At 36.6% G+C, this 27,324-nt stretch overlaps 1 non-coding gene across 1 annotated transcript; it reads left to right on the top strand.

The window, feature by feature from the left end:
* The first annotated feature begins 17,758 nt into the window (after positions 1-17,758).
* trnak-cuu lies at positions 17,759-17,830 on the top strand. The gene has a single exon. It is a non-coding gene; the product is annotated as a tRNA-Lys (tRNA).
* Positions 17,831-27,324: the final 9,494 nt, after the last annotated feature.

Below are 27,324 nucleotides of genomic sequence, written 5' to 3'. Positions count from 1 at the left end.
AACATGAAATCAACACAGATTCATAACCAAAATCATTCATTTTTAATCGGTTAAAATGTAGTGCAAACTTTGAATAATGGCAAAAACAGGATCAGGAACAGGAACCAGAGCAGGCAGGGTGGCAAGAGTAATTTTAGGAGCTAGGGAGCCGGTAAAATAATCTGGCCCTAAACTAAAGTCTTGGTTGTCCTTAAATACCAGGAGGCGCTGGAAAAACGGCAAGATGGCCGCCGACCTGGAAAATCCTGATAATTTATGTAATTAGTATTAATTTATAAGGTATTGAATGGCAGTTCCTCAAATTGTTCCCACAAAGTTGGAGGCACACAATTGTATAAATTATTATTCTTTTTTTTTACTAGAACTAAGAGACCCAAACCTGTTCCGGCACGACAATTCCGTTCATTTTCATGAAGCTCCATGTAGATATTGTTTAAATGGTTTTAATAGGAAGATCTTGAGCGGGCTGCTATAGAGTTAGGACCCTATTGAACACCTTTGGGATGAAGTGGAATGCTGACTGCACCCCAGCCCTCCTCCCCCTACATTAATATCTTACCTCTGTGACTGAATGAACACAGTTCAATACATACAAAGTCCAACATTTAGTGAAACATCATCCGAAAAATGGAGGTTAACAGCAAATGAGTACTAAATGTGTAATAGGATGTTTGAAAAAAAGCACATATGAATCTTATGGTGATTTGTCCATGTTTGTCGATGTACCACATGCTTTCGTGAAAAAACAAGAAAATGTTCCCCTTTAAGCCTGTGTCTTCTGTGACAGATCAAACTTCTGCTTATGAAAGAATTTTCTTAAAGTACAGCAATGCATTGATCCTTAGATTAACGACTAAGAAAAAGAATGTGTGTGTTGCCCTAATGGATTTATAGACCAATCCGTGCACACAATCTGTTTATTATACACTAATTGATGCACTAATTTCCATTTTATTCCTTTATACATGGTGGATTTTCACTTTGTATTTCTATCTAATGTGTGATCTCTATAATGAACTGTTACCACCTTGCAGCAATACCTGATTGAAATGAAAAACGCATTCTGAAATTGGCCGTCGTTTATATTTCATTTGCTTCGCACTGCAGGGAATTATTGCGACCCTCAGATTGAGTATCGTTTAATTTTTTTTCCCTCTTGTTCACTATTAAAAATACACCTGCAGAGTTCAATAATTACCTGCAAATCTCCATTCTCCATTAATATGTGCCAGTTGTGGCATCGCTTCATCTGGATTTGATTACAGTGTTAGAAGAAACAGTAGTAGAGCAGTGACATCCACCTCCCAACCCCCATTCCTAATACCACATTCCCAGCACCAGCGTTTGAGATCAGAGGAAAATGAAAGACGTCTCTCACTTTCATTTTCTTTCACTGTGGGCGTATTTCAATATATTTGCTAAAAGGAAGCTGGAATGCTGGTCGAGTATTATTAATTTAGTGATATGATGGAAATGATTGCAGGCCCATTTTAAGCAAGCCTTTCCTCAGGGGCAGAACAGGAAATAGAAATTATCTGTCCTATGCAAGTGAGTCATTTTTACTATATTTGATACCACGATTTTATCATTATTTTTTTCTATTTATCATGTAAAAAAGCTACTACAGTAATTGTGTCACTAGTTTCAACGATTTTGCTTCATTTTTACTAATGTATGGTTCGAATGTAACACTGAGATGGCTGGTTAATCTGCATACCGAATAAAATCTTCATCCCCACCATATAAATGACATTCCTTTCAAAATCACATAACAGAAAGTGGCTTACAACAATGGGTGCATTTTCAAATCCCAGAGTACTACACAGCCTACCAACATGGTTGCAAAAGATCACTACAGCCGTCTATTCCAAGCTTTCTGACAGTCATTGCTATTTTAAGAACTCACACCTGCTCAGTGTCATGTACTCATTTATACCAAGCTTTGGAATTTAATGCTCTTATGATTTATGGTTATGGCTACTTTTTCATTTTGTCTCTTGTTTGCACATCACCTGACTTCCACCCGTTTGTAGACTTTGCTGCCATTCATATTGTGTTTCTTTGCAATTGTTAAAAAAAAGAATCTGAATCTAAACTCTAACAGTTTCCACTGCCTGATGCATGTATTTGATTGCCTTTCGAATGTGTTTTGTTTAACCAACATGGTTATTTAACTCATTTACTGCATAATCTTGCCTGAAATTATGTACAGCATTGTTAATTTCACATGCTAAAAACTGAATTCAATGATTAAGTTTGATTAAGAATTCAAATGAATAAGTTGTTGGATGGTGTAATGCATGTTATTCTAATCAGTTTGTCCAGTTTGTAGTCAGATCCTAGCTGTCTATATGGCATTGGGTGTCAAATTGACTTATTTATTATTTAAAAAAAAATGATTCTATTAAAAAATAATACATATAAAAATTGTCAATGGTATCTTGTTTTTTTTTTTCCAGTTAAAACTGCACACACACACACACATAAAAACACACATAAAATTACACGCTACTATCTATATACAATGTCTCAGGTTATTGAAATTGTATTTGAAACAGGTAGGTCATGGTAAATATAACAGAACCAGAGCAAGGTACCTGAGACTAAGTGCCAAGGTCCTGAGCATCACGCTAAAGAAAATTCCAGACAATTGTACCGGTCACCCTGATTACACAACCCAAACAGCTAAACACTACCACTTTCAGTTTATGGAATAATTGTGGGTGAATTTTATGCGCTCAGTATGTGTGTGGGTGTTTGTGTATGTATCTGTAAACATCTGTAAAGTATTCTAACTAAGAAAGGCAACTCACCATTGTAGAATGCAGCTGCTGGTGAAAAGAGCAAGCTTTGCAATGCTTCTATACCAACAAAAGACACACACCTTCTCTATCTACCAAATGCGGCCAGTACATTTGTACTGCACAACACGGAAAGAATGTGTTTATTTGCAATGTAGACAGGCTTACACCTTCGAATGGTGTTTGCTTTCCACCACGTAAGATCATTAATGTATTTACTGTTCAGACATTAATGCACACAACTCTTTTTTATTTAAATCCATGGTTATTTTACGAGTACGAGTTCTTTCTTTTTGTGCAAGCCTGAAAAAGCTAATTTGGTTTATGCGTTCTATTCAGTATTTATATTTCAAATGCTAATTTATTTAGCCATAACCAATACTAATTATTCTATAACAAGATAGAGATGAAAAACAAGATTTATGCTACGAAAGCTGTAATTATGGATGACACTTTCAGTGATATGTGATTATTATTATTTTTTTTTTTTAAATGGTAAACAGATTTGTCATCAGGATTGTTTGCAAAGGTGTTAGAGACCATATAAAAAATAAAATGTTTTTTTAAAGTTACCAGTGGTGTTTTAAAGCCTCAGATCATTTGTGAGTGGAAAGTGAGGCTGCCAAGGGGTTAAAACTGTGCCATCGTCATGATTTACATTTACAACATTTAGGAGATTTCCTAATCCAGAACAACTTACAACTTCGCAGTTGAGGTTTAAAGGCCTTGATAAGGGTCTCAGCAGTGGCAGCTTGGTGGTGGTGCTGAGATTTGAATTTATGACCACCTGATCCAGAGTCAAATGCCTTCACCACTTAGTGACCATTGGACATTTTCAAATGTTTGAATTTGGCTGATAAAAATATCTTACCTTTTTTTTTAACAGAACACGATTCAGTAAATTACACAGTTCACAGTAACAGAGGTCCAAATGTTTTCTATTCTTTTCTATCACACCAATTACCACTGAACAAACAACCTAAACCTAGCATTATTTAAGATGATGGATGGTCTAATTAAACAGCTGGGCATTTGCTTCTGTAGACCTAACCATAAACAAACACCCCTTAATTGTTATAAATACAACACGATTATATTATACTTCTTGAACCACCTGTGCAAAATCAAATGAACTCGGCAATCAGAGTTTCTCTCCATCTGATTACCCCCCATTGAGAAATAGACTACTGTTCTAAAAGGTCAACAATCTCACATCATCAGTGGGTGGCATATATTTTAGTGCTTTGGCTTTTACAATATTTGACGCTCTACCATTTCTCTCACTGACCTCACTTTAGTTGCTTCTTTTCAAGCCTTTCACATCTCATAATAGTACTCTTATGTTTCTACTATTTTTCATTGCCTTTTTTTTTTAATCACTATTCACTTCTTTGTCTTCAGAAACGTTTAACTTCCCACTGTATCATTATAATCCTTAGATTTTTTAGCATATCAAAATTTATTGCATATTTAATAAAATGCAGTTGAAATCAATAAAATGGAATTGCTTTAAGATTTTCAATGACTTTTGTGGTTGACTAAACTAAAGAAAGACTAAAGTCCATAAAGGCCTGTAAATTTTCAAAACTACATTTAGCGTAAAATTTGACCATGTGACCACAACACACTAAGTTGACAGACATGTAATAGTCTATTAGAGAACAGAGTAAGCCAAAGTTGTGTGGAACCAGTCTGTTATGCGCAGAGAAATGGAGGCAGAAGCCGCAATAGGTGAAGTGAGTTTATTCAGGAAAAGGATAGCGGAGAGGTTAATAGGAAAGCGAAGCGGGTAGGAATATCCGTGGTACGCCGGATGGCGGCGAGGCCCACAAAGTCCGAGACGGAAGCGTGAAGGCGATATCCGGGGTGCGCCTGGGGAGGGACGCGGTCCACACGATGAAACAGAGTTTGAAAGTTCTCATAGCACAATGTGCAATAACGGACAACACCATAGTGGGGCCGAGGTCCTTAAGTAGGCCTCGTGAATGGGGTTCAGGTGTGGATAGTTAGTACGTTAGAGAGGTGCTCCGTGCGGGCAGGGTGCTGAGACCAGGCGGAGCCGGTAGAGCCCTGACACAGTCGAGTTTTAACAGGAAGTTATAGAGTATTTGTAAAAATAAATGTTATTATAACCCAAGCTATTTAATGTATTATAAAAGTACATTTGGTTGACAGTGCTACATAAAAACTCACCAGCGATTGAAGCTTCAGTGATGATACGTCAATAATATTCCTATGGTATACTTGGTTCATCCATTACCTTAACCACTGTAAAATGAAGACTTAAGATGAGAAAATAAATAGATATTATATGCCATTCATTAAAAGGTAATAGATGTTTTTTTTTTTTTTTTTTTTTTTATTATTGTGATGTGCACACTAAGCCTCGGTCTGAATGTTTTTAAGTATAAGCCCTCTTTTTGGGATGAAGAGAAAAACATAAAAGAAGCAGCAAATATGTTTGATTGAATGACCTTGGAAAAGAAGGGCCTGTTGAAGGTTGCTTCTTTTTTTTTTAAAGCACTTTGGCAAATAGGTTTACAAAAACATGATCATATTAAATTTGCTTCTTCTTTGTTAATACAGGAGGCCGTATCTTTTTTTTCACATTACAAAATTCTTCTGACTCTTAGATTCATTACACTTAGCATGTGTTTATTGGCTTTATTTTATTTATTTTAAGATTCCTATATGTTCATTCTTGACTGTATAGTAATACAGGCCTTTATAGATAGATGCAGTTGCTGCAGCCATAAAAGAATAATATCACTACCAGTTCCTAGGCAATGCTATCGCTTTCTAAATTACAGATATGTGATCTTGGGCAGCCAGAATTGAACATTCTAGGTGAAATTTATATATGGTTTGTGTTAAAGATTATATATATTACATTTGTTTGATTTTTTTAAATAAATATAACATAAGAAAAGTCCAGTTCATTGTAGTCTATTTAATATTAATAACAGCTTTTGAAAATATTTGTTTTGTTATCATATCAATATAGATTATACCGGATTTAAAAGCACTCGGTATTGGATTGAAAAGAAAATACTTGCCAATGCCCATCCCTAGTTGTAGGTATATAGCATTAATAATAATAATTTCATGTTATGTCCCTGTCTGTAGCGACTTTTTTTGATCTAAATGGTGAAAGAATTTCCACAAGCTAACAAATTGGCATCTTAAAAACAGGATATGACTGGGATGCTGTGAAACAGTTTTTCAGCAGGAAATTGAAAGCTCGTATAACTCCGAGGTAGGCCATCTGTCCTCCTTCCTTCCTGCTGTGGAACATTTTCAAAGCTCTCAGGCCATATATTAAAAAAACCTGTGAAAAACTGTAACAAGTGAAGTAATGTTGATTAAAAAAAGAGACTGCAAGCAGTTTTGGGGTGGATATTATACAGCATGCACAATAAGAAGTTTGTTAGCTGAAAGAGGAACTTTCTGCTTGTGCTGTGTGTTTAGAATTTGGGCTTTAATGACCAGAACTATTTAAAAACATGTTAATGCTCGATAAAATTTAGAGGCAACCCGGTGAAATGTTTGGATTAAAATATTTCCTAGATAAAATGTCCTGTGCATAAAATTGTCTATTAAAGGGAAAGTGACAGTTTGGCTTCTTTAACTCCTTCAATGCCATCATCACTTTAAATTAATGATACATTTGTAGATCAGGACTGCCCTGTTAATAATCTTCATTTGCCATAATAACAAGCCAACTAACACGCAATTAATGCACTCACTGAATAAATGCACACTGCACATTTTCTCCATGGAAACAACATAAATTCTATTGCAGCAAATGTCAATTCTTTTACATCTTCCCTCCATGGCCCTTTGCTTGATATATTTTCTAAGCTCTTCTCTCCTAATGGCATGTGCATACAGTATATAATTATACAATGTTCAAAGCAATCTATTTTCTGTCCTCTTAGGTCTAGACATGTCCTGGCCTCTCACTCTTTACTGAGTAATCAAGTCTACTTTGTAGTCTATTTTGAACAGTATACAGGAATACATGAAGTGCACATACAGAACACTGTAAAATGAATGCCTTGGACACTATATAATTTTTTCCTAGTAGTCTGGAAGACAGAACAAATTGTTTTAAAATGCCACTATCTGTCTAAGGATCACCAAAAGATTCTATGGTGAGTATCGTCTGTAGGTTACAAGGGTAGGTAACACTAGTTCCCCGAGGGAATGAGACACTTCGTCGTAAGGCTTTGGGAAGCTTTGAATCTGGATAGCCATAGTTCCATAGATTCCATAGTTCCCTATTCGGGAACTCGAGTTACGCGTTACGATGCAGCTCGAGTTCCCGAATGGGGAACTATGGAATTATTTGAACCTTTTGGATTTCAGCAAGTCAAAAGTTTTATTTAACAGTCAGTTCCCAGAGTTAACTGGGGGAAACATGTCCCATACAAGTACAACAAAAACTATACAAACTATTGCATGCAGAACACACAGAGGCTACATTGGTATGAAAGGAGCAGAAATGAACTCCCAGGAATTAATGTACCTCAGTTTAAAAGGTTCAACTGAAACAAAAAATAAAATAAAATGGTGAATGAGTTGGGGGCATTAGTCAAAAAAAGATGTCCATCTAATATTAAAGTACTAAATCCTTATGGTCTGAAAAACTGATGTGCAAGGTGTAAGTCCCTATCCTAAGACTGACAAAGATGTCACCAGGTTTTTGGATGCATGTTTTCTATCCATATACAGCAAACATTATGTTTGGACAAAATAATCAATGCTGTAAGTAGGTGTACCCCTGCTTCATGCTTTAAAGTTGGGAGAGTTTAATAATGAAGATGTCTTTTTTTTCTGATAAAGAGACTATGCATCTCAGGAAATACACAGCATCATGAGGAAGGATAATTGTCAAAAAATCCTAAGGCAACATCTCAAGACATTAGCCAGAGTTTCAAAACACCAGCCACAAATAAGTGTTCCTGCAAGACAATGATCTTAAGTGAACCTCCAAAGTTTTAATCAAATGGCTTAAAGACAAAAAAGAGATAGAATTGGGGTGGCCATTGTAATGGAGTTATATGAACAGAATTTTAAAGCATGGCTGAGCAAGGAGGTCTACTGTTCAACCCTGACTGTGTTACACCAGTCCTCTCAGGAGAGAGAGATACTGTACTAATTTAAATCAGAAATAAATCTCTAGAAATTATTATAAAAACAACTAGACCCCTGATTGACAGACAACCCCTTTTCAAGTTTAAGCATTTAAATGAACAAGAGTCACAGTAATAACCATATTAAAGAAATACTTATTGATTGTGGAGATAGATTTTATAGTCCATAAACAAAATGACATGGGCATTTAAATTAACTTTGCATTGATGTACATAATAATTTCATTTATTAATTTAATTAATTTATTTGTATTTTTTGGTCTTCATGTTGCATGGTACTGCATGCCTACATAATGCTGGCACAGTGCTGACACAGTATTCAATCTGATATCTAACTAATAAATGTAATGAGTTACTTGGGTAAAGTCCATTTCTATTGCAGGTTTTTTTTTTCTCCCAATGGGCCAAATTTACTTTCACATAATGAGACCTCCTATTAATTCTCCATGGACCATATACACCCCCATAAAAGCAGTCAGTCTTGGTGAAGTCTTGCCAAGTATTGCACTGGCTAATCCTTTGACTGTCTGTTTCTGACCAGCATTTTTTTGCTTCTCACCCTTGTTATCAGCAGAGCCAACTGTGCTGCTCTACTAAAGAAAAAAATAATACAAATAAATAAACTTCAAATTGGCTTCAAGTGGATATCTGTGAAGTAGAGGCTGGGACAAATGTATTTTCTTTATCTAGCTACAACTGTAAACACGGATACATATAATTTGATCATCTTTTATACATTACACAAAAAATAAAACCGACATAATAGGATATTTGACAAGATAATTAATATAATATATATTATAAGAAGAAAGTGGAATAAAATCGGGTGGTGAAGTAAATAGTTCGAGCACAGACCAAACATAAAATTATACAAATAGACATAGAGCAGAGCCATAACTTGTATGAAAGTTTAAAGCAATCACAGCTTTTCTGTTTTCTGATTCTGTCTAAAATATTTGACTTGAAGAAATATTCATCTTCTACAGCGAATGTGCTCTTAAATGGGTGCATTAATTACAGTAATAACTCAATGTTAGGAGTTTCAAGTACAATTATTTCATATTAGTAATAAAGCTGCTTTACATCAAACCATGTACATGTTTTTCCCATATATCCCTCAGCTTCTATAATAAATACAATATATTGTAAAGACTATTATCATATGTATTAGTGGTAGGGCTAGTAAGACATGTATGAGGACAAGGACATGTATGAGGACAGTTTGACAGCAGTGAAGTGTGCAGTAGAAACGACAGACTGGTTCAAGGTGGAGGTGGAAATGCATCAAGGATCGGCTCTGAGCCCTTTCCTGTTTGCAGTGGTGATGGACAGGTTGACAGATGAGGTCAGACAGGAGTCTCCATGGATTATGGTGTTTGCGGATGATATTGTGATTTGTGGTGAAAGTAGGAAGCAGGTTGAAAAGAGCCTGGAGAGGTGGAGGTACGTGCTGGAGAGAAGGTGAATGTATGTCAGTAGTATTAAGACAGAGTACATTTGTGTGAATGAAAGGGAGGGCAGTAATGTGGTGTGGTTGCAGGGAAAAGAGGTGGAGAATGTGAAGGAGTTCAGGTACCTGGGGTCAACAGTGCAAAGTAATGGAGAGTTTGTTAGAGAAGTGAAGAAAAGAGTGCAGGCAGGGTGGAGTGAGTGGAGAAGAGTGACAGGAGTGATTTGTGATAGAAGAGTATCTGTGAGAGTGAAAGGGAAAGTTTATAGGACTGTGGTGAGACCTGCGATGATGTATGGTTTAAAGACAGTGGCATTACCTAAAAGACAGAAGGTGGAGCTGGAGGTAGCAGAGCTGAAGATGTTGAGGTTTTTGTTGGGAGTGACGACGATAGACAGGATAAGAAACAAGTTTATTAGAGGGACAGCGCATGTAGGATGGTTTGGAGACAAGGTGAGGGAGACGAGATTGAGATGGTTTGGACATGTGCAGAGGAGGGACATGGGGTAGGAGAATGCTGAGGATGGAGCCGAAGACAAAGGCCAAGGAGAAGGTTAAAGGATGTGGTAAAGGAAGACGTGGGTAGTTGGTTTGAAAGAGGCAGATATAGTGAAAATGTATTTTTGTAACTGCATAAACATGAGCTGTTAGACAAGACATTTGCATACTTTACTAATGAAGTAGATATAGATTTTTCAAGCAGGTATAAGAGCATTATGTGAGCTCATCATGAAATCTAAAGGCAGATAATGATCATGAGATGACTAATGCATTGTTAAGAGCAACACTACATTAGCTGTAAATATATACTTTATCACCTTCATTACCAATCATATTACCATCTCTCTCTCTCTCTCTCTCTCTCTCTTTCTCTCTAGCTGCATAATGGAAAGTCCATAAATCTGTGATGTGCACAATACAATATGATAAAACATACATAAAAACCAAGGAGTTTCCACACCTGAAAAGTAAAGAAAAAGAGATAATACATTGCGGTGGTTCTAATGGATCTACATCTAATCCATTAACTCATGGTTAGTAATTACCTTGTCAGTGTAATGCTTTTTTCTAAAAATGTAGTTTTTTGTGTGTTTGTTAGTAAGTGTCATGCAACAAATGACCACAAAGAATTGTGCATCAAGATTAAAAACCAGTAGCTGCTGCACACAACTGCTGTTGTGAGTCAATAATGAGTTCGTGTGAGGTTGAGAAACCTTTTGTTGCACTGAGGGGTTTTTCCATGTTGTCTAACATTTCCAGGGACAGCATGCATTGCATATACAGACAAAAGTATTGAGTGTAACAATGACCATGTCATGAGTTTTTGTCATTCTTCTGTCACTCTTCTATGTGGCTTGTATGCACTGAAACAGAAGTTGTTTCTCCAGGGTCATGGTGCAACACAGAACAGCACACAAGAGTACACAAAGTGCAAATTCACAACAGGTCCAGTCTATGTTGAAGGCAATGCAATTCATTCAATTCTAGTTTTTCTAATTCTAGTGAACATGATGTGTAGTAAAATTTAAGTGGTAAGAATTATCAATTTTTCCAATAAAATGCCTTTAATTTTTTTTCTTTGCTTGATTGAACAAATTTATGCAAGGGATTTAAAGCTAGCAAGTATACAAGTCTCCTGTAGTGAATGGAACAGCTTTTTGTTTCTGGTCACTTCCTTTTGTGCCTAGTGTGGAGGCAGGGGTGTGTGGTCAAAAAGGGGAAAGACAAGAGCAGTGTACACCAGTGTGTGTGTGTGTGTGTGTGTGTGTGTGTGTGTGTGTGTGTGTGTGTGTGTGTGTGTGTGTGTGTGTGTGTGTGTGTGTGTGTGTGTGTGTGTGTGTGTGTGTGTGAGTTTGGGCTTACAGTTGTGTTCAAAATTATTCAACCCCCAATGCTGTAAATGGTTTTAGGGAATTTAGTGTACATTTGTAATTGTATTCAGAATGAAATCCTACAAGGACTTCTTAAAGAACCATATGCAACTAAAATGACATCAATTAGTTTTGTAATACAGTAGTAAATGTTTATTTTGTGAAATCTTCATTGACATAATTATTCAACCCCTTAAAGACTACCACTCTGAAGAACAGAGGTTCAATGAAGTGTTTTCAATCAGGTATTGAAAACACCTGTGGATATCAGGGAGCAGCAATAAAGCCTAATAAGCACCAATTAGGCAGCTTTAAAATGACTGTGATACTCAGCTCCTTCTAGACATTTACTGGTGTGGTTACAAACATGGTGAGGTCAAGAGAATGGTCCAGGAAGACAAGAGAACAGGTGATTACTCTTCACAGGAAGGGCAATGGCTATAAGAAGATTGCAAAGATGTTAAACATACCAAGAGACACCATAGGAAGCATCATTCGCAAATTCAAGGCAAAGGGCACTGTTGAAACGCTACCTGGTCGTGGCAGAAAGAAGATGCTGACTTCGACTGCTGTGCGCTACCTGAAGCGTAGAGTGGAGAAAAGTCCTGTGTGACTGCTGAGGAACTGAGAAAAGATTTGTCAGATGTGGGTACTGAAGTTTCTGCTCAGACAATACGGCGCACCCTGCGTAATGAAGGCCTCCATGCCAGAACTCCCAGGCGCACCCCCTTGCTGTCCCCAAAGAATAAGAAGAGTCGACTGCAGTATGCCAAAAGTCATGTGGACAAACCACAGAAGTTTTGGGATAGTGTTCTGTGGACTGATGAAACAAAATTAGAACTGTTTGGGCCCATGGATCAACGCTATGTTTGGAGGAGGAAGAACAAGGCCTATGAAGAAAAGAACACCTTGCCTACTGTGAAGCATGGCGGGGGGTCAATCATGCTTTGGGGCTGTTTTGCTTCTGCAGGTACTGGGAAGCTTCAGCGTGTGCAAGGTACCATGAATTCTCTTCAGTACCAGGAGATATTGGATGACAATGTGATGCAGTCCGTCACAAACCTGAGGCTTGGAAGACGTTGGACCTTTCAACAGGACAATGATCCCAAGCATACCTCCAAGTCCACTAGAGCATGGTTGCAGATTAAAGGCTGGAACATTTTGAAGTGGCCATCGCAGTCACCAGACTTAAATCCGATTGAGAACCTCTGGTGGGACTTAAAGAAAGCAGTTGCAGTGCGCAAGCCTAAGAATGTGACTGAACTGGAGGCTTTTGCCCATGATGAAGATACCCGTAGATCGCTGCAAGACACTTGTGTCAAGCTATGCTTCACGTTTAAAAGCTGTTATAACTGTAAAAGGATGTTGTACTAAGTACTAAGATTGAATGTCACTTGGGGGTTGAATAAAACTGATAATGATGTGAGCTCAGAAAAGACATTTGTGGTTATTTCATTATAAATGTTATGTTATATTTGTCTGACCTACACGTGCCTCTTTGATTTAATTGTAAGCAGGATGACTGAATGATCATAATCAATGTCAAACCGACCAAAACAATCAATTTCAGTGGGGGTTGAATAATTTTGAACACAACTGTATATACTGAAAAGTAAATGAAAAAAATGTAAGAAAAATAATAGTTTTTCTTGGTAACCTGTTGCCATTTCTAATTCCCTAAATCATCAATTTGCACATGCCTTTATTTTATTTTGTTTTGTTTTGTTTTGTTTTATATTTTGTTTTGTTATTTTATTGTTTTTATTTTATTTAATGCTCAATTACTGGACTTTTGAATGAACTGTTGCTTTCTGTACTGTAGAAAATGGAACTAATATTGACATTGTCCCTTTTAATAGTTTACATATAAATATTTATTTAATTAGTAAATAATTTGTATTTATGTATGGTTTTTTTGTCCCTTTTTATCCTTTAGTACCACCAAAAGTCAGCTGTTATTGCAATTTATCTTATTCTGTCTGTTTTGGGGTAATTCAGGGACTTTTATCTGTTTTTTGTTGTTGTTGTTTTTATTTTGTTGGTTAGTTTGTGTAATAGGGAAGATAGTTCATTCAAGTAAATTCATCATAAGGTCTACACTTGCTTCCGACCTGTTTATGTGAGCATCATGCACAATTCTTTGAGGAAGTGGGAGCTCAGGGGTTAAAACAAATGGACAGCACTGTCCTTAACCCTCAACTGTGTAAATAATGTAATTGTTAGCCATGCTGGATAGGGTCACATGCCCAACACTGTGAATGTAATTTTTAATCTGAAAATGATCCACTGGATTTGTTTGTTGAGGCCCGACCCTAGATTACTGTACATTTTAGCAAAAACATGCTACATATGCTACATAACAAACACATATAGAGAAGTGTTTACATAAATTTATACTCAAATTAATACAATTGAATGGATGCCTATAATACTTACCAATGCAGTAATAAAGTATATTCTTTATCTGCATTTGTTTTTGTTCAAAAATGTACTGTATATCAGGTATGCCATGCTCAATTTTCAGGAATGAAATTGTATGCTAAAATAATAACCCTTTAAAGCCGTACACAAGTCAGATATATTCAGGCAGAAATAACAGGTCTTTTGCCGGAAAATACATTTAACATTCGAATGAAAATTGTTCTGTTTGCAGGTAAATATTCCATTTTAAATTTAATAGAAATGTGACATTATTATTTGTTTACATTTGTGCTGTGCTCTGCAGTTTTAGATGTTTGCAAAAGAGAATGTAAGAAAATAGCTTTAAAAGGTCACATTAAATGGCAGGAACACACTAAATTAATAGATGTGAATAATGCATTTGACTACAAAATAATTATTTATTATACATATTTACCATATGTCATGCCACTTTAAATGCATTGAATTAATTACAAATTGATTAGGTTTTATGTATATTCATTCTTGTGGTAAGATCATGTAAATATTTCATCTGAAGTTTAACAGAGATTTGCGTTCACTCTTTGTGACCAATAAATTAGCCCTAACTGTAACCCTAGATCATAATACACTATTCTATTTTTTAATATATGAATAGATACGAATGCAGATTAAATGCAAACTATAGGATTTTCATTACTGTTTAATGCAAAATGTCCAGTCATTTGACTGACCGTCCATATGATTTGCTTCTAAGATGAACAGATGCTCTTTTAAGCACCGTCAGTTCCTGATGCACAGATATCTAGGGATTCACTTCCGCTTAAATATATTAAAGAACAGATGTTTCTCATTATAACTGATGTGAATAAACTACTTGTCAGTATCTTTTTTTTTTTTCATTTCCTTTGAATATATGTTGAAAATTTAAATATTTTTTTCCTTTTATTAACTTGGAAATCATAGTGATTGGTAAGTGAAACTCCATCCAAAAGAAAGAAAAAAAAAATCAAACAAATGTTGATGGATCTACAGATTTTGCATATAGTGTAACATTGTGATTTGATTGTACAGTAAGGGAAAAACTGTTAAAGCAAATGGTTTGCAAAGAATGTAACCTCTCTGGGAGAAATGTTTGTGAAAATTGTTAAATCATTCATATTGGTTAGCTGGTATTTACGGTGGCCCAGAAGTGCAAAACACATTAACAAATTTGAAAACAAATTAAGAAATCGGAAAAAAGACACCTGTCAGTCAATATATATAGGTGAATGGCAGGTGTCTCGTCCAATGATTGGTAAATTTCCAATCACAAACTATCTACCTTTTCCCTTTTTTTGTCGGTGTGTTTTCGGATTTGTTATTTTGTTTTCGGATTTGTTAATTTGTTTTTTAATTTATTTTGTTTTCCGATTTGTTAATTTGTTTTTGGATTTGTTGTTTTGTTTTCCGATTTGTTCATTTGTTTTCGGATTTGTTGTTTTGTTTTTGGATTTGTTGTTTTGTTTTTGGATTTGTTAATTTGTTTTTGGATTTGTTGTTTTGTTTTCCGATTTGTTCATTTGTTTTCGGATTTGTTGTTTTGTTTTTGGATTTGTTAATTTGTTTTTGGATTTGTTGTTTTGTTTTTGGATTTGTTAATTTGTTTTCAGATTCGTTGATGTGTTTTGCACTTCTCGGCCACCGTAGGTATTCCATATGTTTTTTTTTTTTTTTTTTTATTGAAATCTAACATATGACGTACTTTTGGTGCTAATATTTATTTTCCAACTGACCTTGAAATATTGGCCTAAAATGTAGTCTATTTCTCAGATTTAAGTGTACATGGCTCGTAACTGTCTTGCTGTGATTTGTGTGTAAGTGTTCAGTGTGGTTCAGTTTTGGGTCACAGTTTTTCAAGTTTGTTTATTTTCAACTACTGCACTCGCCTGAGCAACAATTGGATTCGAGTTTATATTTCATGGCTGTCACTTAGTATTTTAGTGTCCCTGACCATGAAAATATATTTATAGATTTCAGATGTTATTGAAGACTGAAACAAGGTCCCATGGTATTATATTGTTTGTACAATCCTTTCTAATTCTAATCTGTTTCCCTTTTTATTTATTTATTTATTTATTTATTAGTTGGTTGATTTATTACGTACTTACATATACACACACACACACACACACACACACACACACACACACACACACACACACACACACACACCTTAGCCATTGCTATTATTTGGCTTTTCAGTTTATTCACGTGTTCTAATTAAAGTTGTGTGTAGTGGCAGTACTCTCACTGATATAGTGATCTATAGAAACTATACTGGACACCAATGGAAAAGAGATCCCAAAGGTAGAAACCCTGGCATGATCTGCAAGGCATTGAAGAATGCTGGCTCTGATTTCCTAAAATCTCTAGAGATGATTATTATTATTGTTAATTAGTATTAGTATTTTTTTTTTTTACATTACATGTGCAACAACTTGTATAACTGTATGAATGTAGTCTGATTTTGCCATCTGTTTCACTGCTTCTACACATTTCATACAGGATATTTCATAACATTGGATATTCATTGATTGTACAGCAACTATAATTATAATATATAACCTATTGTGTCCATTTTATTTAATCTTGCTGTAAACAACTGCAACCAAACAATTCCTCAATGGGATGAATGAAGTATTCTGATTCTAAAAGAAATGTGCCTCTAACACACTCGCTGGTTTCACACTGGAAGATAGAGACAGGAAATAGTTTGCTCAAGTTTTCTCCCAAACCGGCACGCCTGCCATGCTTGGTGTCTCTCTCCCAGAGCTGCAGGTGTTTCTTACCTTTTGTCCCGTCTGTCTCCGCCCTCCACTCGCTTACCACTGACACACTGTATAATGACAACATTGAGTATGATTATTACATTTATTGTACTTGCCCACAATATATTTCTAATGAATGTCTTCTTCTTCTTCTTTTGACTTCTCCCATTAGGGGTCGCCACAGAAGATCATCCATCTCCATACCCCCCCCTGCCCTCTACAGCCGCCTCTTTTAAACCAACTACCTGCATGTCTTCCTTCACCATATCCATAAACCTCCTACTTGGCCTTCCTCTTTTCCTCCCTCCTGGTGGCTTCATCCTCAACATTTTCATACCGATATACCCCTATGTCCCTCCTCTGCACATGTCCAAACTATCTCAATCTCGCCTCCCTCACCTTGTCTCCGAAACATCCTACATGCGCTGTCCCTCTAATAAACTAATTTCTAATTCTGTCCATCGTCATCACTCCCAACGAAAACCTCAACATCTTCAGCTCTGCTACCTTCAGCTCCACCTCCTGTCTTTTACTCAATGCCACTGTCTCTAAACCATACAACATCGCAGGTCTCACCACAGTCCTATAAACTTTCCCTTTCACTCTTGCAGATACTCTTCTATCACAAATCACTCCTGCTATCACTCCTCTCCACCCACTCCACCATGCCTGCACTCTTTTCTTCACTTCTCTACCACATTCTCCATTACTTTGCACTATTGACTCCAGGTACCTGAACTCCTCCACCTTTTCCACCTCTTCATTCCCCTTCTCTCCAGCACATACCTCCACCTCTCCAGGCTCTTCTCAACCTGCTCCCTACTCTCACCACAAATCACAATATCATCCACAAACATCATAGTCTATGGAAACTCCTCATACAATACTCCTTTCTCCACCCTGTCATACACTTTCTCTAAATCCACAAACACACAATGCAACTCTCAAAGATTCTTATAGCAAATAATGTAATTGTCCTATTTCTAAAGTTATATAAAGCATTACCCTGATTTAAACCATTGTGACCCTTACCAGGCAGACACTAATGATGTGACCCTTTGAACTTCATATATGACCATGCAAACACCTTCATAACAGTGGAACAATCTTTTGTTATATCTTATTTAGTCCCACTGCTCACCTCTACCATCGATCAAATGTCCTTTGAAACTTTCTCAAATTTTGTTAATAATCAAAAACTCTAATTATATGCCTCCTAATTAGCTCTATATATGTTTATGTATGTTATTTGTTGAACCTGAAAGAGTGGTCCCTGGTGGTCTAGTGGTTAGGATGCGGCGCTCTTACCGCTGCGGCCCGGGTTCGATCCCCGGTCAGGAAACCAACTCCCGCCACTCTTAGTGCCGATCCCAAGCCCGGATAAATGATTAGGGTTGCGTTAGGAAGGGCATCCAGCGTAAAAACATGTGGAGAATCTGCTGTGGTGACCCCTAATGGGAGAAGCTGAAAGAAAGTTTTTATTTGTTGAATCTGAAATGGAACAACCCTCTGGACTAGGATTAGCTTCTCTTCATTTATTGATCACACAAGTATGATGTGGCCATGGGTGCGCAAAATATTTATCAGACACCAAGGAAGAAAAAAAAATCTTAATTGGTTAAACCAGCTCAATTGTTTTGAAATAATAATGAAACAAATAATCAGCAACTACAGAGCTTAGAACATTCTTCCCATGGCATGTTTTCTCTTTTGGTTATACAGGATTTAAGGGCAGTTTAGCTGAATAATGACTCACAGCAGGTTTAACATGGGGAGAAGCTGAAACTGAAATGAATATTACTCATTGCTTTAAACTCTCAGCAGGCTACGTTTTATTCCGAACAAGAGTCAAAACACCCACCAAGCGAAAAAGCTTAACGTTCTCCGTCAGCTGCGATGCTGTTATGCTTCAATTACCTTCTGATGTTAAGATTCTGTGAAGTGGTCTTATGTTACGAGAGCAATCGAATCACCAAAACAACAAAGCTCCTTAAGGAGCATTGAAGTATGGTAATGCGTCTCATTTGGGATGCCGCTGAAGATGGACGTAAGGAAGAACAGATCAAAGTACAGACACACGGTTAAGGAAAACCTTTTCAAGAGCGTGAAGGACATCTGATTGGGGTGAAGGTTCACCTGTATGATACCTGATGTGCATATGGTGCAATAATTAATCTGTGTATTTTTTTTGCGAGGTTTCAATCAACCTTGTGCTTCGTTCCCCTTGTATAAGTTCTGTTAATAGTTCGAATCGGAGTGCTTTCTTTGCTTAAATGGTAGCTCTTGTGCATATTACAGGTTTATATTTAACACACTTCTCCTAAATGGTTTCTATAGTAACAAGTAATTTGCATAAACTTGGATGAAGGATGCTTTTTTTTAACTGATTTCATTTTAAGTGATTAATGTAAGAACTCTGTGTGTTTGTTTACATGCTTTTGTTCATATTATCCTTAATAGGTTAGGGTTAAGATAAAAGCTGGGGAGAGGATGGCCGAAAGTGCCGAAGGTTTGCAGTAACCTTTAAAAAATGTAACCAATTTTTACAGGCATTCTGTAATATTATTCATAATCCATTACCTAATATGTTTTCTGAGTTTATACAATTTTGCTACTAGAGCACCTGCTGGTATGCTCCAGAAAAATATTTTATTTGGGAGTGGTATAAGCAAACAATATTGATTATTTTACTATAACTTCATGGTTATAGTAATAGTAATATTGAAAGAAATTGCAGAGTGACCAGGGTTCCTGCCTTTTGAGAACTTTAAGGGTGGATTTAAACTGTAACTAATATTAATACAATGGCTCAGGACCACAGTGAACACATAATGATGGAACTGTAATGAATGGATATTCGTCACCCAGATGTGGATGGGTTCCCTTTTGAGTCTGGTTCATCTCAAGCTTTTCCTCCATATGCAATCTCAGTGAGCTTTTTATTTCTCACAGTCACCACTGGCTCTCATATTAGGGATAAACTTACAGTTATAAGGAACAAAATCATAGGCACTACATTTATCTCTGTAAAGCTGCATTCAGAGGGTACAAGCCCCTGTATTGCCAAGCTGCTGACCCCAGCTTCCTTTTGACTTGTCACACATACCTTACAGCACAGAAAAATTCTTCCTTCACATATCTCAGTGATGTTAGGAAGTGCAGAGCCAGCCATGATACAGAAGCACAAATGGTTAAGAGCCCAACAGTGGCAGCTTGGCAGTACTGGTACTTTAAACTCCCAACCTTCCAATCAGTAACCCTGAAGTCTCAACCACTGAACTACCAATTCCCTTTCAATAATCACACTGACACTGCTGCACTGACCACTACAGACAACTTTTGGAAGTCTTTATAATAATGAGTACTATACATGTAAACACGAATTTTAGCAGCACGTGAGTGTGCAGGTGTGCATGTAAATAGAATATGGTAGTTGCTGTTTGGTGTAATATACAAATACCAGTAATTTCTGAAATTGTTCTATTATTTTTCAACATTTAGCCTCCCCCCAAAAATTACAGATAATCTAGAACATATCCAAGACAAATTATTGTATTTATTCAATTCCCATACAAAAAAGTACAGGTTAGTTTGGGTAATTTACCCACTGATGCATGTCTTTAGTATTTTTATTAGCTGTTGATTTATTTACCATCAAATCAGAATAAATATCATGTAAGTTAAGCTACAAGATGCATATATTTGGGTGACAAATTTGGGGGACAGCTTCAATGAGCCTGTATGCGTACTGTAGATAAGAGACTATTCTGAAAAATATTCTCTCAGTTGCTGTTTTAATGACAGTGGTCTAGTGGTCTAACTCCAAAATCCTTAAAAAAAAGGACTGCACAGTAAATGCATGTGAAGATGGATTGCTTTTACATAATTAATTGAAGCTGACTTTTAATAAATGAGCTTGATTCTAAACAAATGCCTGTATTCAGTACAGAATTATAAAAAAAAAAAAAATGGGGTTAGATTACTATTATGTGTCTCTTCGACAAATTATTTATTTATAAATATTTTTGCTATTCGGCTAGTTGAGCAGCTTTATTGTAAACACGCCAACGGTAATACTTTTAAAAGAACTCCGGACAAGCAATTATAAGTTTTTTCTGACAGTACATTTACACTAAGTGTGCATGTCTTGGGTATTTCTCTAAAGAATTACTCAGTGCTTAAGGATGAAATGCATTAAAACGTGTTTTCAAAGAAAGAATCAAAGCAGGAAAATGTAAAAAAATAATCCTACAAAGCCATTGGATGAGCCCAGCTGTCTCAGTGTAGGATGAAAGTGGAATCATGTGCAGTAGTGTGGGAGACGGATGAAAGGGTCTCCGATGTACAGTCTTGTGCGAGAAGTGTGTCTGCTAAAGTAGGAGTGCAGGGGAACATTGGACGTGTCTCCACACTACATTGTGGGAGAAGTTTGTCTTGAACTGAACAAGAATTTTGAAAAAAAAAAAAGACAGTGGTGCGTGATATAGTGGTATAAGCTTACCTCAACCTGGTTTAAATAGCAAAAAACTGAAATAGTAAAAATCTGATACTGCCATTGGGAAATTGGTGCATAGTCCACAGTTTGCATTTATGTGTGCGTGTAAGAGAGTGTGAGAGAGAGAGAGAGAGAGAGAGAGAGAGAGAGAGAGAGAGAGAGAGAGAGAGCAAAGTCACAACTCTCTAGCTTTCTCTGATTCAACAAAAGCTCAGCAGGAAGTCTTAAAAGCACTGCTACATGCAAAGCATGCAATAAAATACCCTCGCATCACCTCATACCTTGCTCTACACCCACAGAGGCTGCATGGGGAGAACAAAGAAGCCTACAGCTAAAGATGCAACAGGTAAAGCTAGAATTTACAGTTTATTTCAACCAGTTGAAAGCAATAACAAGATTTTTTTTTTTTTGCCATGACAAGCGCTATAACACAGAAAATCTTGAATTCAGACACATGATAGCTACTTTGGGAGCCAGATACACAATACAGTTGTGAATTATGGAAAAAAGCAAATCCCTGTGCTGTAAATATAAAGAAAGAAATGATTAAGACAACAAAATATATATATATATATATATATATATATATATATATATATATATATATATATATATATATATATATATATGTTTCTTTCGTCTCTGTGAGATTCTCTGTGACAATGTTGCCACTGGGTCACTCAAGGGGTAAGCGTATAGGGGTAAGCTTATAGAGACATCGATGGGTTTAGACCTTTAGAATGATATATAGTTTGTCATGATTACGCTTGTCCCTTTTCATTTAATCTATTTTCAAACATTTAACAACTGCAACAGAGAGCCGTCATGGACGGAGGCATCCAGCAGAGTGCTAAAGAGTTTAAAATTCTTCTTCCTAGGGGTCGCAACAGCGGATCATCCGTCTCCATACTACTCTGTCCTTTACATCTGCCTCTATCAAACCAAATACCTGCAAATCTTCACCACATCTATAAACCTCCTCCTTAGCCTTCCTCTTTTTCTCCTCCTTGGTGGCTCCATCCTCATCATTCTCCTACCAATATACAATATGCCCATCCTCTGCACATGTCCAAACCGACTCAATCTTACTTCCCTCACCTTGTCCCCAACATTTCTTACATCCGCTGTCACTCTAATAAACTAATTTCTAATTCTGTCCTTCCTCGCCACTCCCAACAAAAACCTCAACATCTTCAGCTTTGCTACCTCCAGTTCCACCTCCTGTCTTTTACTCAATGCCACTGTCTCTAAACCATACAACATCGCAGGTCTCACCACAGTCCTATAAACTTTTCCTTTCACTCTTGCGGATACTCTTCTATCACAAATCACTCCTGCCACTCTTCTCCACCCACTCCACACAGCCTGCACTCTTTTCTTCACTTCGATAACACAATCTCTATTACTTGCACTGTTGACTGTAAGTACCTAAACTCCTCCACCTTCTCCACCTCTTCTCCCTGCAATCGCACCACTCCACTGCTCTTCCTCTCATTTACACACATGTACTCTGTCTTACCTCTACCTACTTTCATTCCCCTTCTCTCCAGCATGTACCTCCACCTCGCCAGGCTCTTCTCAACCTGCTCCCTACTCTACAAATCAAAATATCATCCGCAAACAAAATAGTCCAGGGAGACTTCTGTCTGACCTTGTCAGTCAATCTGTCTATTGCCACTGCAAACAGGACAGGGCTCAGAGCCGGTCCTTGATGCAGTCCAACCTCCACCTTGAACCAGTCTGTCGTCCAATACCACAATTCATCTCTCGGCAACCTGTCGTACGCTTTATCTAAATCCACAAACACACAATGCAACTCCTTCTGACCTTCTCTATACTTTTCCATCTGCTCGTCCTCCACAGGAGTTTTAGGTTATAATGTGATTTTTCAAGTAACAGTACATACCCCAGTGTTACAAAAATACTTGTACATTCAGCTTTTAGATTTTTTTCAATTATTTTAACACATCTTACTTGTCAGCATTACACATTTTATATCGTGGAAAACTTTACCAAGCATGATTTCTAAACGACTGAACTTGAAAACCCTAGGTTTTACTTGAGATGTAAACTTCCTCAGTTATTCAGAAATGTCTGATTATTAAGCACTCACACCTTCACACTTCTTAGCTCACAGCTAGATGGTTTTTTTTTTATTTATAATTTATTTTACAGTTTTCTTTAAAACATCTGGTCTGATAGTTGCTATAGAAACACAGCAGCAATCGTTCTATACTTTATCCCTAAGACAAGCTCCAAACTACTGATGGGTGAAGAATGCACGCTGACAAAAATGCTCTTTTGTTCTTTTGATTTTTTTTTAGAATGTACAAGGAGTTGAAGGATGGCACTGTGGTGGATAATTAGTTTGGTATTAAAAAAAAAAAAAAAAAAAAACAACCTTAATGTAAAAATTTCTGTATTGTTTTATTCATACTCAAGATGAAGCCTGGAACCTCATCTTCCAAGAACAATTATAGAAGTACTGAATATAGAACCTGTGTTTGTTTATTTTTTCTGCTCACTTCTGTGTGTGTGACACTGATGCTCAATATATCTTTACAAAACCACAGCTTTAGGATTATGCAAAAAAAAAAAAAAAAACCACACATATACTTCATACAAACATACTTCCAACACCTACTGTACATCATACAAAAATCCTACTGTGTTTATATTGCAGTGATGATGTTAAGGAAATAGATTGTTTTATAGATTGATCTCATCACTGTTTGATGAGATCCATTAAAAAAGCTGCTGATGTTGGAGAAGAGCGTTGGAGATCTGCAACCTCTTTAGTAACAGTTAGCGCTTTAGCTGAGGTGTGATTTGTAATTCAGAAAATAATTTGGAGGAAAAAATAACATTTAACAATAATAAAAGCCATGCTCAAGTCCAAGTAGCATCCAATGGTCTTTCATCATTCTCATATCAAGTGGAATAATTATCAATTGGAAACATTTTCTAAATGTAAAAAAATCGGTTTAGTCAGGGTTCCTGAGCTTGTTTCATTAGTGCCATTTCATGAAGGACTTTGTTGAAAAGTTTAGAATTTTTAGAACTTTATTTATGTAATTCAGGATTTTTAAGCATTTTAAATGACAGAAAGATTTTTGGTGCTGCAAGAGAACGTTTTCTCCTACTAAAGCTTTAATCTACTTATCCATCTTGGGTAACAAGTCGAAAACCCAAGGTGTAAAAATGATCCCAGATGAGATTTCTATCTGTCATAAGACATCATATGTACAAATTCACACACATACAACAAAAATGTATAGACGGCAGTCCAACTGCAGGTATTGAGAGAAGGCCATAGGAGTACTACGAATACAAAACTAGAATGCTTTTGGTTGTGTCACTCAAATGGATCCAGGGAAACTATAAAAAACACCTGTTAAAAGGGTAAATATACAGCAATTATCTATCTATCTATCTATCTATCTATCTATCTATCTATCTATCTATCTATCTATCTATCTATCTATCTATCTATCTATCTATCTATCTATCTATCTATCTATCTAATTAATTTATCCTGGTATCTATGCCAGTATAGCTCAGATTTAAAAGTAAATTCATAATTGTAAAAGTCTGATTAGGATCGGATTTGTTTTGGGCTGCTAATCATTTTTACATAAAAAGAGTTTAACAAAGTCCATAACTGCTGTTGCCCATATCATTAATTACTCCGCTTGTCAATTTGTCGTTCTCAATTATTTCCGAAACAGATTTAATTGTTTTTTGTGTTTTCTGAATTGGAACAAAAGCAAGTCATTTCCTCAACAGATGCTCCACTGCCGAGAATGGGGCAGCGTAAGAACAGCTTGTCACGTAGATAGTTCACACTGGCACTGAGACTTCATTTGCCTCATATGATCGACATGACCAGAGCATATTACCTCTCTCCAGGCAGCTGGTAATGCATTTGGTAGAAAGGGGAGGGGGGAAATGAAATATCCATGAACTGAAGAAAAAGTAATAATTCCTCTTCGGAGCATAAGGATCCAGACGGCGCAATGTGCAATGTTTTCACTTTGACAGACAGAAATCAATAAAGCAGATCTGATATGAAACAATTTACGAATGACACTTCACTCATCACACCATATTGGAAAACATATTGTACAAACTCCCTGTGCTAAGACTTGCTCTCATGACAAGGTTTTTTTTTTATTTATTCATTTTTTTTTTGGTAAATTGTGAAAATTGAACATTGGCTCTGAACTTTAAAATGTAATCAAAGCACAGCAATACCAAAGATCCAATATACAGCAGCTCACTTTTTCTTTTTTTGAAGATCATTATAATATGGTAATAACGATGTGCACGTTTTTCTTTAATCCAGAACATTTTCTATCCTCCTTTAATTCACTCAGATATTGCATTTTTTGTTTGACTTGCATTTATACAATATTGTCCCAACCAAAAAGCTTCTGCACAGAAACTTCTATGAATTGCATTGATATTCTGAGTGGCAGGAATGACAAGAAATCCCATTTCATATGCTTTACAGTTTGAAAGTCATCTGCTAAATAGTTATTTTTCTGGCAGCTCAAAAAAAATTATATATATATATATATATATATATATATATATATATATATATATATATATATATATATAGCGCGGTGTGGCTGCTCACTCCATAGCACTAGCGTTAGCCACTAACCTGGAAGTGACTACTGGCTTATGCTAGCACTATTGATTTTTTAGCGTTGTATGTCCAGCTTAAAGAATTTCTGGTAAAAGGAGAAAATCCTGACAATTACACATATCGAGAGGGTGACTATGTTTTGTGATTTGTGTTTATAGTAGGAAACAGTTTGAAAAGAGCCTGAAGAGGTGGAGGTACGTGCTGGAGAGAAGGGGAATGAAAGTCAGTAGGAGTAACACAGAGTACATGTGTGTGAATGAGAGGGAGGGCAGTGGAGTGGCGCAGTTGCAGGAAGAAAGAGGTGGAGAAGGTGGAGGAGTCCAGGTACCTGGGATCAACAGTGCAAAGTAATGGAGAGTGTTAGAGAAGTGAAGAAAAGAGTGCAGGCAGGGTGGAGTGAGTGGAGAAGAGTGACAGGAGTGATTTGTGATAGAAGAGTATCTGTGAGAGTAAAAGGGAAAGTTTATAGGACTGTGGTGAGACCTGAGATGTTGTATGGATTAGAGACAGTGGCATTGAGTAAAAGACAGGAGGTGGAGCTGGAGGTAGCAGACCTGAAGATGTGGAGGTTTCCGTTGGGAGTGACGGGGATGGACAGAATTAGAAACAAGTTATTTAGAGGGACAGTGCATGTAGGACATTTTGGAGACAATTTGAGGGAGGCGAGATTGATATGGTTTGGACATGTGCAGAGGATGGACATGAGGTATATCGGTAGGAGAATGCTGAGGATGGAGCCACCAGAAGGAGAAAATGAGGAAGGCCAAGGAGGAGGTTTATGGATGTGATGAGGGAAGACATACAGGTAGTTGGTTTGAAAGAGGCAGATGCAGAGGACAGAGGGGTATGGAAATGGATGATCTGCTGTGGCAACCCCTAATGGGAGAATCCGAAATAAAAATAAGAAGAAGAGAGTGTAAATGAATGAAGGATGTAAGAAATTAAGACATTTGCAGTATGCTGAAATAAGAACAGATAAGTAGATCAAATCATAAATATTGAATGTAAAACACACACACTTAGACTTCCTTTTATTTAATCAATTTAATTGATTATTTATTGTATTGCATTAATTAGAATAAAATTTTAATTAAATATTATAAATATAATTTTATATATGATTTAACCAACCAAGCATACTTCATTTAAATATGTTTAAAAAATGTTTAAAAAACTGTTCAAATGTTGATCACAAATGTTATTAACAAAAATAAACTGCATTAATAAAAAACGACAAGCAATTTTATATTTTGCATTTCTTCCCACCTAACCGTACTGAAATTGAACCGACCCGTGACTTAAAAGACGAGGTAGAACTTTGAGTTTACAGTTTGTGGAAGAACCACATACGGCTGGCAAAGTCAGATGTCTTAATACCTTTGTCTATAATTACACAGTGAAGGCATAACTGTGTTGGTCCTCCTTTTTGCTTCCAAAACAGTCCTGACCAGTCGAGCATTAACAGCATTACCTTGTTCCTTCTTTAGACCAATTTGGATGCATACTGACCACTGGAGACTGTGAAAATTCCACAAGAGCTGCAGTTTTGGAGATGCTCTGACCCAGTCATCTAGTCATCATAATTTCTCGCCCATTTTACCTGCTTCACTTGCTGCTGAATATATCCCACTCACTAACAGCAGCCATGATGAAGAGATAATTAGTGTTATTCACTTTAACGGTCACA

Source organism: Silurus meridionalis, chromosome 1, assembly GCF_014805685.1.
Source record: "Silurus meridionalis isolate SWU-2019-XX chromosome 1, ASM1480568v1, whole genome shotgun sequence".
Classification (NCBI taxonomy): domain Eukaryota; kingdom Metazoa; phylum Chordata; class Actinopteri; order Siluriformes; family Siluridae; genus Silurus; species Silurus meridionalis.
Note: the sequence above shows the minus strand (reverse complement) of the source record. Positions and strands in the feature narration are given on the sequence as shown.